Genomic DNA, 13,347 nt, shown 5'->3' with positions numbered 1-13,347 from the left:
TAAATTTAAAAATAAAGAAACAATAATGGAAAAAACAAGTGACTTTTAAGGCCTTATCTATATATATAAAATAAGAGTTTTGTCTGTACAATGCTCAGAATTTAAAAAGGATCGTATTTCTGTATCAGTTGTATCCACAGTAAAAAGGAAATGCACTTTTTAATTTTCCATAATTTCTGTCCGTCTGTATGTATGTATGTATGTACACGCATCACAAGAAAACAGCTGAAGAGAATTTAATGAAAATCGGTATGCAAACTCGGGGAATAAGTCGCTATAATCTAGGCCATAAATAATTTTATTCACACTGAGTGAAATGGTAGTTTACGGGAAAGCCTAAAATTTAATTCTCAAATATTTGTGTTATTAGTGGTCGTATCGATAAATACTACATAACTGAAGTTATATAGTATTAAATTTCCGATCATTTATGTCTTGTACATTATTACCGTACCGGCTAAGATCACAGACATATTCATGAATTTGGAATTTTGTTACTAAGTCTGTATCACCGCTGAGTCACGAGAAAATGGGTAAACAGAATTTAATGAAAATCGGTATGTAAAGTCGAAGAATAAGGAACTACAGTCAACGCTATAAATAATTTTATAAGATGCCCTAATATCACAGAAAACAATGTGAAGGCCTACAATAGAGAAAGCTCAGAAAATTGATCAACAATAACATCACATTGACCATTGCTTGTTGTGATGTGCTTTGTGTCTTCTGTTGCCACTCGTCTACGATAGATAGGATTACTGCTACGTACCAAGTATTTTTAAAAATTTACTTTACGTTGCACCGACACAGATAGGTCTTATGGCGACAATGGGATAGGAAAGGGCTAGGAATGTGAAGGATGCGGCCTTGGCCTTAATTAAAGTACATAACAGCATTTGGCTGGTGTGAAAATGGGAATCCACAGAATAACATCTTCAGGGCTGCCAGCAGTGTGATTCGAATCCACTATCTCCCGGATGCAAGCTCACAGCTGCGCGCCCACACGGCCAACTCGCCCGAGCGTACCGAGTGTAATAGCCTGCGTGAATATTGGCGGGAAGTAGCTGGGGAGTTACATAATTCTTCTTTAGAGTGGCATTCCTCTGATTCCTACATTTTCTGATACTACTGTATCGTTCTACGTTGCGATTTTATTTTACGTAAATAAATATCACAGGAGAACACGTTCACTTCGTTACATAAATTACTTTATTTACACTGTACGTCACAACACACAATTATACACAGTCACAAATGACACTATATACAACACTCAATAGCAGAGTACCCTGAAGTCGATTCTGACAAGTACAGATATCAACAACACTGACGCGCACACTATAACATAGACTGTCTCACTGACTTGACAGCTCGATATTTATACTATTCGATCAACCATCTAGAATGATCAACTTCTGGAAGAGTTCTTACAACATTCTAATGAAACACACTCGAAACATCGATCGACCAGCTAGTCGAATGGGTACTCGAACTTTCCTTCAATATTTAAAAATGTACATGGAAATATCTACAACATTCGTAATGTCTCTACGTGTATCTGGATAATGAAACCTTACAGTAAGTTTCCAGAACCCTTCATATATACCAAATTATAGTACAATAAGTCTAACATATGAACATTATGGAATTTTCTACCGCTTTCGACTCTCTAGATTTTGAGGTTAAACAATACGTATTTGAGGTTATACAATTTTATACTACATATTTGTAGGGAAGTCATGTATTAATCATATTTAACATTTAATAAAAGATCATTTAGCCTTATATAAATTATAATTAAAATATATTAAGCATAATAATTGAAGGTTTTACACCAGTTACAGCGTCGTACGTGCGACAATTATCCCCCCTAAAACTTCAACATCTATTCTGTACATTCCCTATTCTAGGTCTTAAATTATACCTAGGTGTCCTTATATCTATGTCCTTGTCTCGCTTATCCTCCATGGTAGGTACGGTGTGTGCTGATCCTCCATGAAGTCTGCCTTCTTCTGGAGCCCCGTAGAGAGCGTCGACTCCTCGGTCTCTCCGACTTCTTGTAGGGGTTGATGTAACGCCTTCAATTCCAATGCATGCACCTTCGTCGGCGGTGTAGTCTTTAGGAGATACACACCATTTCCCAACTTTGTATACACTTCGAAAGGTCCAAGCCACTTGGGAGCCATCCCAGCGTGGAACTTCTGAAGTTTGTTGCTAAGGGGATGGTTTCGACGAAGAACTAGTGTTCCAGGTCTGAACTCCCTTTCCTCTGGCACATCGTTGTTCTCGGCTTCTCTCCTTGAACGCTTTTCGGCCTGGCAGTGCACCTGTTGAATCTGCCGCTGGTTCCGTGTATGCCAGGTATCAGGATCCTCTGGTCCCTCTCTTTGTCCATGGACAAAATTCCAGTCACCAGTTCTCTTTATTGGACGTCCAAGGAAAAGTTCTGCGGGTGAGGAACCCATGATACAGTTAGCTCATTGTCTGATGGCCAGAAGGGACTCGTGGAGGTGTTGGTCCCATTTGGTATGTTCTCTGTCGACCAAGTGAATCCAAAGCATCTTCTTTAGCTCCTGGTTTCTCCGTTCGGTGGGATTTGCTTGTGGATGATAGATCGGTGTAGTCCAGTGTTCGATTCCCCACTCCGACAGAGCTTGCAACCACTGTCTTGAGGTGAACTGGCTGCGATTGTCTGTGAGTAGACACCGAGGATACCCATACCGACTGAAGACCTCCGTCCTTAAGAGTTGAATGATACGTCCCGATGTAGCTTCAGGAATGGCGAATGCTTCCACCCATCTGGTGAATAGGTCAGTCAGCATGAGGATCCCCGTCTTTCCCCAAGATGTCCTAGGGTAGGTTCCAATGAGGTCAAGGGCGAAAAGCTTCCAAGGCTGATGCGGTCCGTGTCCTCTCATGCTGGTACTCGCCTTCTGGTTGTTCGCCTTAGTGCGAGCACAGATTGCACAGGCTTGGACATAGTTCTTGATGTCCTGACGCATGTGTACCCAGAAGAAATGTCGCCGAATTGAAGGGTAGGTTTCCTCTTGACCAGGATGGCCAGCTTTTGGATTATCGTGATATTTTCCCAAAATCCTCGCAGTCTGCGACCTCGGAATTACGATGACCGGGGAAGATCCAGGCAGGAGGGAAGTATACTTAAGTATACCGTCTTCAAGTCGGAAGTTCTTGTAGCACATCTTAAACTGAGCTGGGACAGATCGACAATCAGTGCTGCGTTTGCTGATCCAGGATGCTATTCTGTTACAGGACATGTCCTCAGTCTGCCACTTCCTTATTAAATCTACATCGATCTCATTGTTTCCTCGTTGGATAGAGAGAAACAGGGGTCGGTTTGGGTTTTCTTAGTTGGCCCAGGAATCTCTCTCTCCGGTAAGTTCATGGTTGAGTTCTCCCCATCCTCAGGATTTCTAGATAGACTGTCAGCAGCTTGACTGGCTACGCCTGGAACATGACAAATTTCAAAGTCAAAATCGGCAAGGATCAAGGCCCATCGCATCAGTTTGGACTTAGTCCCAGAAAATCGATCCAACCACTGAAGTGAGGAGTTGTCTGTACAGAGTCTGAACTTCCTTCCTTCTAGATATCCTTTGAACTCCCCGACCACCCATACAACTGCTAATGCCTCCTCCTCGGCTGTACAATAATTTCTCTCGCAGGCAGACAGTTTCCTACTGGCATACTCAATTATATCCTTGCCTCCATCTTCCCTCTCGTGGAACAGTACAGCCCCAAGACCAATGTCACTCGCATCTATCTGCAAGCAGACCTCCCGGCCTGCATCCAGATAAGCTAGACTTGGAGCGTCACAAGTAGATCTTTTTATTTCCTGGAAGGCTGTTTATTCCCTTTGGGTCCATTTAAATGGTATGTTTTCATTGAGGAGGTCGGTTAGCGGAGCAGCTTTTGTTTCAGAGTGTGGTACAAAGCTACTGTATCACCCACAAAGGCCTAAAAATTGATGTACCTGGCATTTCGTGCGAGGCCTTTCCTGTTCCTCAATGGCCCTATTATTCTCAGTCTGTCTCTCCAAGCCCTTGTCCGTCAATATGTGACCTAGGTACTCAACTGAGTCTAATGAAAACTGACACTTCTTGACTTGACAGGTAAGTCTGTGAATCCTCAACCTCTCTAGGACTCTAGCTAGGTGTTCCAAATGGTCCGAAAACGTCTTGCTGTACACGAGGATGTCGTCCAGATAGACCTGGCAAAATTCACCTGCGTATCCAGACAAGACTTCATCCATCAGACGCATAAAGGTGGCTGGAGCATTCTTAAGACCAAAGGGCTTGACTCTGAATTGATAGAGTCCTCTTGGGGTGGAAAAAGCGGTCATCGGTCTTCCGATTTGCAATCTTGGCAGTGTAATCAGTGGGCAATCTTTGACAAAGTGTTGTTTTCCTTTGCACCAACAGGTAGTGTTATCGCATGAACCTCATAACCCACCACAACGCATCTTAAACTGAGTTATGGAAATGTGTTCTGTGCCTGTATTTGTAACATTTCATATGATACACTGCAGCCAATGTTACGTATTTCACTGATGTTTATGAACACATCGCCAGATTTCGGACACTTCCCTGTATCTGGACATCTACATTGTTACTAAATACGGAACCAACTATGAAATTTATAACTTTGACAGTACCACGGTGCCGATGTAACAGTCCAGACTACCTGTTGCCTTTTCACTGAGAAATTGCTTCCCTTTGTTTACGAGGTGACTTCGGAATCTATCTAAAATAACCGGCTGTTTCAGTAGTTCACCGGGTCTTCTTTCCCCACACAGTTTTAACGCATTGCAGCATGAATTCTGTGACCATCCAACCTTTTGGTTGCACACGTACACAAATTCCACAGGGAAACTGTATTTGCTTAGGCACAGTTTTCCTCTTGAAAATAACGTAAGGCAGCAAGTTTCTTCCATCAGCTGTTATAGCAAGCATTGCTGTGCATTGTAATTTCTCGCTACTGCTAGTTTTCATAAATACACTCCATGATCCTTATAGTGCAATAGTGCTGTTGCGAGGCATAAGGTATCACAGAAGGAGAACAATGATGCGTCAGAGGAAAGGGAGTTCAGACCTGGAACACTAGTTCGTCAAAACCATCCCCTTAGCAACAAACTTCAGAAGTTCCACGCTGGGATGGCTCCCAAGTGGCTCGGACCTTTCGAAGTGGATACAAAGTTGGGAAATGGTGTGTATCTCCTAAAGACAACACCGCCGACGAAGGTGCATGCATTGGAATTGAAGGCATTACCTCAACCCCTACAAGAAGTCGGAGAGACCGAGGAGTCGACGCTCTCTATGGGGCTCTAGAAGAAGGCAGACTTCATGGAAGATCAGCACACTTGCCAGTAGCCAGAGTTCAAATCGAGGGTACTGAAGACTTTCGCCCCACTCACTTGTTTTATCAGATGTCGGAGATCCAGCAAGGGGTAGGCATCTGATATAGTCTTCTTATTTACCTGACGTAAGTCTACGCAAAGTCGATAATCACCATTTTTCTTCTTAGGTAGTACTATTGGAGAAGTCCATCCTGATGCTGAAGGTTCAATCAATCCTTGGTTTTCCATTTCCTTGACTTTCTCTATTACAAAGTGGGTAAGGCCTTTGTTTAACCAGGGCATTATCCTTACAAATAATTTTATGTTTTACCACTGTGGTAAATCAATCCTATCCGCAATGACCTCAGGGAACTTCTTTAGCAACTTCTCAAGGTCTTCCTTCTCCTCCACCCTCAACGACCCTGTTTTAGGTGGTACTGTTCGTTCAAAGTGAGAAAATGTGAGGTTTTTCATTTGATCGAGTATTTTATATGATAACATTGCTTTTAATCGCTACATTCCTACTGACGTTTTTGTAATGATCTATGTTGACTTCAGTTAGGAAAACCACAAAGTCAGTCTTTCTGAGAATCCCGTAGTGAAGCACGGGTACATCAGCTAGTATATTGTAAATATAATCTATCAGTTTTATTCACTCTTATATCATGCCATTCATTTCATCTCATTAACTCCTCCGATGGGTTGACATCAGGAAGGGCATCCAGCTGTAAAAACTCGCTACAAAGATGCATTTCACTTCATACTCCACCCCGTATGGGTTCGACATACAAGTGTGAGGAATGAAATCTTAACAGATGGCTGGAACCTGTTCAGCATTACCGACTTGAGAAAGTAAATATAAATTTTTCTAGCACAAATGTAAGACGATTGGTGAAAATTTGCAATCTTGTCCGTGTAATCAGAAAGTAAGTATACATTTTTCTGGCGCAATCGTAAGACAAGTCAATGAAAGTTAACAAATGTCTGTCTTGGATGCTTCGTTGTAGGCGTTTCTGTTTATGCATCATATTTAACTTAGATCTTGGCAATTGCGTCCATTAAATTATTTTATGACAGTGAAGTGGCACAATGTGTATACTGCTAACAGCATTTTGCTTGTTGTAGTAACTCATGGACAAATTTCAGTACCAGCTGTTTCCACTTACGTCCATGTTTCTCACCTACTCAATTCGTATTCCAAAATATGAAGGTAGATAATGTAACATGCAGGAATATGAAAGGTATTGACATGAAACGATTAAGATACAATGCCTACAGTCTTCTGTGTAATGACACTAAATCCAGAAGACACTGATATAAAGTAACTAATTTAATTCATTAATAAATTTTCTCTGCAACAAACATGAACTGAAAAGATGGATAAGAATATTCTGAAAACCTAATCCAAGTTAACCTCTGAAGTTAAAAACTGATATCTCAGCATGATACTCTTCTTAATGCTAAAAGAAATACTTGTGACCTGACAGTGGAAATGATAGAATAATTAGGTATGAAACTAAGCAAATGACACAATCTTATATTTAAATATGTTCGTGAATCAGCAAGTAACTTTTTTTTTTTTTTTTTTCTAGTTGCTTTACGTCGCACCGACACAGATAGGTCTTATGGCGACGATGGGACAGGGAAGGGCTAGGAGTGGGAAGGAAGCGGCCATGGCCTTAATGAAGGTACAGCCCCAGCATTTGCCTGGTGTGAAAATGGAAAACCACAGAAAACCATTTTCAGGGCTGCCGACAGTGGGGTTCGAACCTACTATCTCCCAAATACTGGATACTGGCCGCATTTAAGTAACTGAAATATGACTAGTGACTAGAAGCATCTCTGACTTTATGGGTATAGGTAGAATAAGGGAAAAGATCAGGTGCCTGGCATTCCACTTGAGCTGAAAATGTATTTCATGGAAGACAGGGTTAAGTCTAATCCACTTAACAGACTACATGCAGAAAATGTCCCATCACCAATCCTACAAAACTGCCCCAACTTTGCCTTTTGTAGTCAGCTCTAATGAAGTTAATTAAGTCTTGTATTCTATTAAATTCAGGACAAGTAGGATCAGTAATATTCCTATAACTTTTATACACAATATTACTGGTGGTGTTCCCTCCAATCTCAACCATATTTCCAATTATTGTCCAAGGATTCACACACTACAATTCCAAATATTTGAACACGTATGGTTGAAAACTACACTGGCAAGATATAAAACTCACAACAGAGAAATAATGTATTTTACCGCATAATCGTCACCACCACGTAATCGTCACATCCTTTATTTTCTATACAAGAATTGGATTTTAAAATCTCATTGCATAATTGTTGCATGTTCAAATTTTGTTGATCAGTCTGTTTAAAAGGTAAATGGGACTGCAATGTAAATTCCATATGAATGCGTAATTTAAATACGTACATGGCTTATAGGTAATTTGACAAGACAGTCATGTTCGCGAGATGTCTTACAATACATACATACATACATAACCATTATAGACTGTTATGCCTTACAGCGTTCAGTCTGCAAGCCTCTGAGAATTTACTAAACGTCGCCACAATCCTCAATTTGCAACTAGTGTTGTGGCCTCATTTAGTTCTATACCTCTTATCATTAAATCGTTAGAAACCGGGTCTAACCATCGTCGTCTTGGTCTCCCTCTACTTCTCTTACCCTCCATAATAGAGTCCATTATTCTCCTGGATAATCTATCCTCCTCCATTCGCCTCACATGACCCCACCACCAAAGCCGGTTTATGCGTACAGCTTCATCCATCGAGTTCATTCCTAAATTAGCCTTCATCTCCTCATTCCGAGTACCCTCTTGCCATTGTTCCCACCTGCTTGTACCAACAATCATTCTTGCTACTTTCATGTCTGTTACTTCTAACTTATGAATAAGATATCCTGAGTCCACCCAGCTCTCGCTCCTGTAAAGCAAAGTTGGTCTGAAAACAGACCGATGTAAAGATAGTTTCGTCTGGGAGCTGACTTCCTTCTTACAGAACACTGCTGATCGCAACTGCGAGCTCAATGCATTAGCTTTACTACACCTTGATTCAATCTCACTATATTACCATCCTGGGAGAACACACAACCTAAATACTTGAAATTATCGACCTGTTCTAGCTTTCTATCACCAATCTGACATTCAATTCTGTTGAATTTCTTACCTACTGACATCAATTTAGTCTTCGAGAGGCTAATTTTCATACCATACTCATTGTACCTATTTTCAAGTTCCAAGATATTAGACTGCAGGCTTTCGGCACAGTCTGCCATTAAGACTAAGTCGTCAGCATAGGCCAAACTGCTTACTACATTTCCACCTAACTGAATCCCTCCCTGACATTTTACACCTTTCAGCAGATGATCCATGTAAACTACGAACAGCAAAGGTGAAAGATTACAGCCTTGTCTAACTCCTGTAAGTACCCTGAACCAAGAACTCATTCTACCATCAATTCTCACTGAAGCCCAATTGTCAACATAAATGCCTTTGATTGATTTTAATAATCTACCTTTAATTCCATAGTCCTCCAGTATGGCGAACATCTTTTCCCTCGGTACCCTGTCATATGCTTTCTCTAGGTCCACGAAACATAAACACAACTGCCTATTCGTCTCGTAGCATTTTTCAATTACCTGGCGCATACTGAAAATCTGATCCTGACAGTCTCTCTGTGGTCTGAAACCACACTGGTTTTCATCCAACTTCCTCTCAACGACTGATCGCACCCTCCCTTCCAAGATGCCAGTGAATACTTTGCCTGGTATACTAATCAATGAGGTACCACGATAGTTGTTGCAATACTTCCTGTTCCCTTGCTTGCTTATAGATAGGTGCAATTACTGCTTTTGTCCAATCTGAAGGTACCTTACCAACACTCCACGCTAATTTTACTACTCTATGAAGCCATTTCATCCCTGCCTTCCCACTATACTTCACCATTTCAGGTCTAATTTCATCTATTCCTGCTGCCTTATGACAATGGAGTTTATTTACCATCCTTTCCACTTCCTCAAGCATAATTTCACCAACATCATTTTCCTCCTTCTCATGAGCTTGGCTGTTTGCAACACCACCAGGATGATTTCCTTTTACATTGAGATGATGTTCAAAATATTCCCTCCACCTCTCCAGTGACTCCCTGGGATCTATTATGAGTTCACCTGAATTACTCAAAACACTGTTCATTTCCTTTTTCCCTCCCTTCCTAAGATTCTTCATTACTGTCCAGAAAGGTTTCCCTGCTGCTTGACCTAGCCTTTCCAGGTTATTACAAAAATCTTCCCATGACTTCTTTTTGGATTCAACAACTATTTGTTTCCTCTGTTTCTTTCATCTACGTACCAATCTCTGTCTGCCTCGGCCCTTGTTTGGAGCCATTTCTGATAAGCCTTCTTTTTACCTTTACAGGCTGCTCTCACTTCATCATTCCACCAAGATGTTCGCCTTTTCCCATCCTTACACACAGTTGTTCCTAGGCATTCCCTTGCTGTTTCTACTACAGCATCCCTGTATGCCACCCATTCACTTTCTATATCCTGAACCTGCTTACTGTCTACTGTTCGAAACTTCTCACTAATCATATCCGTGTACTTCTAATTTCCTCGTCCTGGAGATTTTCTAAACTTATTCGTTTGCAGACAGATTTCACTTTCTTTACCTTAGGCCTAGAGATACTTAGTTCACTACAGATGAGATAGTGGTCGGTATCATCGAAAAATCCGCAAAAAACTCGTACATTCCTAACAGATTTCCTGAATTCAAAGTCTGTTAAGATATAGTCTATTATGGATCTGATACCCCTAGCCTCCCATGTGTAGCAGTGAATAGCTTTATGCTTGAAGAATGTATTCGTAACAGCTAAACCCATACTAGCACAGAAGTCCAGCAAACGCTTCCCATTCCCATTAGGTTCCATATCTTCCCCACATTTACCAATCACCCTTTCGTATCCTTCAGTTCTATTCCCAACTCTCGCATTGAAATCGCCCATTAGCACTATTCTATCTTTGCTGTTGACCCTGAACACGATGTCACTCAATGCTTCATAAAACTTGTCAACTTCATCCTCATCTGCACCCTCACATGGTGAATACACGGACACAATTCTTGTCCTAATTCCTCCCACAGTCAAATCTACCCATATCATTCGCTCATTTATCTGCCTAACAGAAACTATGTTGCGTGCAATGGTATTCCTGATAAATAGCCCTACCCCAGACTCTGCCCTTCCCTTTCTAACACTCGTCAAGTACACTTTATAATCTCCTATCTCTTCCTCATTATCTCCCCTTACCCGAATATCACTTACTCCTAGCACATCCAGATGCATCCTCTTTGCTGACTCAGCCAGTTCTACCTTCTTTCTTCCATAAGTCCCATTAATATTGATAGCTCCCCATCGAATTCCATTTCGTTCGCCAAGTTGTTTCCAAGGAGTCCCTCGCCTGTCAAATGGGAGTGGGACTCCATTACTCCCATAGGTCCGAGACTTGCTTAAAGTGTTCTGAGCTCGGTAAATTCATGAAGCAGGATGCTGCCCTACTTGCACATAGTCCAAGTGAGGATCTCTCGTCTAACGGGTTATGGACCACCGGCGAATTGTATAGTCCTAGCCGCCTGAGCACAAGGAGGGCCACGACACAGAATATGTCCGAGATGCCCGCTCCCATTCCATAGCAACTGGTATCCCGACTCTCAGGACCACTTACTAGGCCACTCACCGTTGCCCATGGTTCACGAACTAGGACGTGACTACAGTAACCCACAATACAATGTATAAATAAATTAATAATAAACAATACCGGTATATACATACGACGCATGGATTACCGGTAGTTTGACATGATCGCGAGACAGTGTACAATTTATACACCCGTGACAGATGAGTTCTCATTTAAGGCTTATCGGCGACCTCGCCAGGAAATAAGGGCACTGCACACACTTGTTTCCTAATACAGCTTTCAAAGCCTTGCAACAAGGGATGCACTGGTTTCAGAACGCGCAGGCGAATGGCGACAAAATGAGACAATGAGAATCTAATTCAAGAAGACGAAAGTTAATATTTGCTATTAGTGATGGTAAACATCAGAATGAATATGTTCTTTTTTTCATAACATTGTCATTTTCTTACGGTCTACTATAATACATAATCAAATGTTCCGGTACCGGGAAATTTACGAGCAGGTACACCCCTGCTTGCACTCTCATATGTCACCTTTAGTGGACCTCTCCATGTTGTGTAGGTATGTAGGATTTTCCCGTTTCGTGTTTATTAGGTACTCTCACGGATGTATCGAGTGCTCTGGATGTACAGATGCATGTGTGGTTTGTAAGTGACTTGATTACTGTCAACATGTATGCATGATAATTTAAGTTTTTTTTTGTTTTTGGGATGTTTGTAGAAATATTTTCTTTTCATATACAATTATACGGAACAGTTACAGACAGTAATTTACATAGCAACACAATGCGTGAAGCATATACTTGTAATTATGGATAATTACAGTAACCTTTCTGCGGCATTCAAGGTAAAGGTAAATGTCTTCACTGAACAGCACAGTAAAAGCTATGGGAAGAAAATTTTTAGTTAGTGTTAACTTGGTGCGTGACTGGCAGAAATTAAAAGAATCCCTAAAGAACACAAACTATTCCACATGCGCGTTTAGATGTCCAGAAACAGGGAAGTGTCCGAAATCTGGCGATGTGTTCGTAAACGTCAATGAAATACGTAACATTGGCTGCAGTGTATCATATGAAATGTTACAAATACAGGCACAGAAGGTAGCATGCAAACACATTTCCATAAATCAGTTTTTTAAGACGTGTTGTGGGTGGGTTATGAGGTTCATGCGACAACACCATCTGTTGGTGCAAAGGAAAACAATACTGTGTCACAGATTGCCCACTGATTACACTGTCAAGATTGCAAATTTTCACTGACTTGTCTTACGTTTGCACCAGAAAAATGTATACCTGTACTTACTTTCTGATTACACGGACAAGATTGAAAATTTTCACCAATCATCTTACATTTGCGCCAGAAAAATTTATATTTACTTTCTCAAGTCGGTAATGCTGAACAGGTTCCAGCCTTCTGTGATACCATATGCCTCGCAACAGCACTATTGCACTATAAGGATCATGGAGTGCATTTATGAAAACTAGCAGTAGCGAAAAATTACAATGCACAGCAATGCTTGCTATAACAGCTGATGGAAGAAACTTGCTGCCTTACATTATTTTCAAGAGGAAAACTGTGCCTAAGCAAATACAGTTTCCCTGTGGAATTCGTGTACGTGTACAACCAAAGGGTTGGATGGTCACAGAATTCATGCTGCAATGCGTTAAAACTGTGTGGGGAAAGAAGACCCGGTGAACTACTGAAACAGCCGGTTATTTTAGATAGATTCCGAAGTCACCTCATAAACAAAGTGGAGCAAATTCTCAATGAAAAGAAGACAACAGGTAGTCATTTACGGTGGCCTACATGATGCCCAGTGGAAATAATAGGCATCCATCCTTCGACTTATTGTGCTCGTGGGCAATGAAGAGTAGGGACCTTATACCACCTGAAATTCTCCAGGAGCTTCAAAAAGACTTGGATTTCGAATGCACTAGATGGATCAGTAGATGACGGTGTGTGCAGTGACGAATAATCTGATACTTGTATGAGCAACGGTGAGAATAACACATCAGATACATCAGTGATAGCGACACAGAAGATCAACAAGTATAATTAAAGAACCACCTAATCAATACTTTATTTTTTGCATTGGGCAAAATTAAATATACATTATCACTCTCAGAACATGCTTTCCATAACCTAAAGATTACCGCTTGTGCTTATTGTCCAATATTTTTCATCTAAGTTTTCCTTATACAGCTGATGATGACCACGAAGTGGTCGAAACATGTTCTGTGAGTGATAATGTATATTTAATTTTGCCCAACGCAAAAAATAAAGTATCGATTAGG

The 13,347-nt window shown here is 41.1% G+C and overlaps 1 protein-coding gene across 1 annotated transcript in view; it reads right to left on the bottom strand.

Moving 5' to 3' along the window:
• MED4 (mediator complex subunit 4) overlaps positions 1–13,347 on the bottom strand; it is an 82,853-nt gene that overhangs the window by 33,162 nt on the left and 36,344 nt on the right. The window lies entirely within an intron of this gene.

Source organism: Anabrus simplex, chromosome 1, assembly GCF_040414725.1.
Source record: "Anabrus simplex isolate iqAnaSimp1 chromosome 1, ASM4041472v1, whole genome shotgun sequence".
Classification (NCBI taxonomy): Eukaryota; Metazoa; Arthropoda; class Insecta; order Orthoptera; family Tettigoniidae; genus Anabrus; species Anabrus simplex.
Note: the sequence above shows the minus strand (reverse complement) of the source record. Positions and strands in the feature narration are given on the sequence as shown.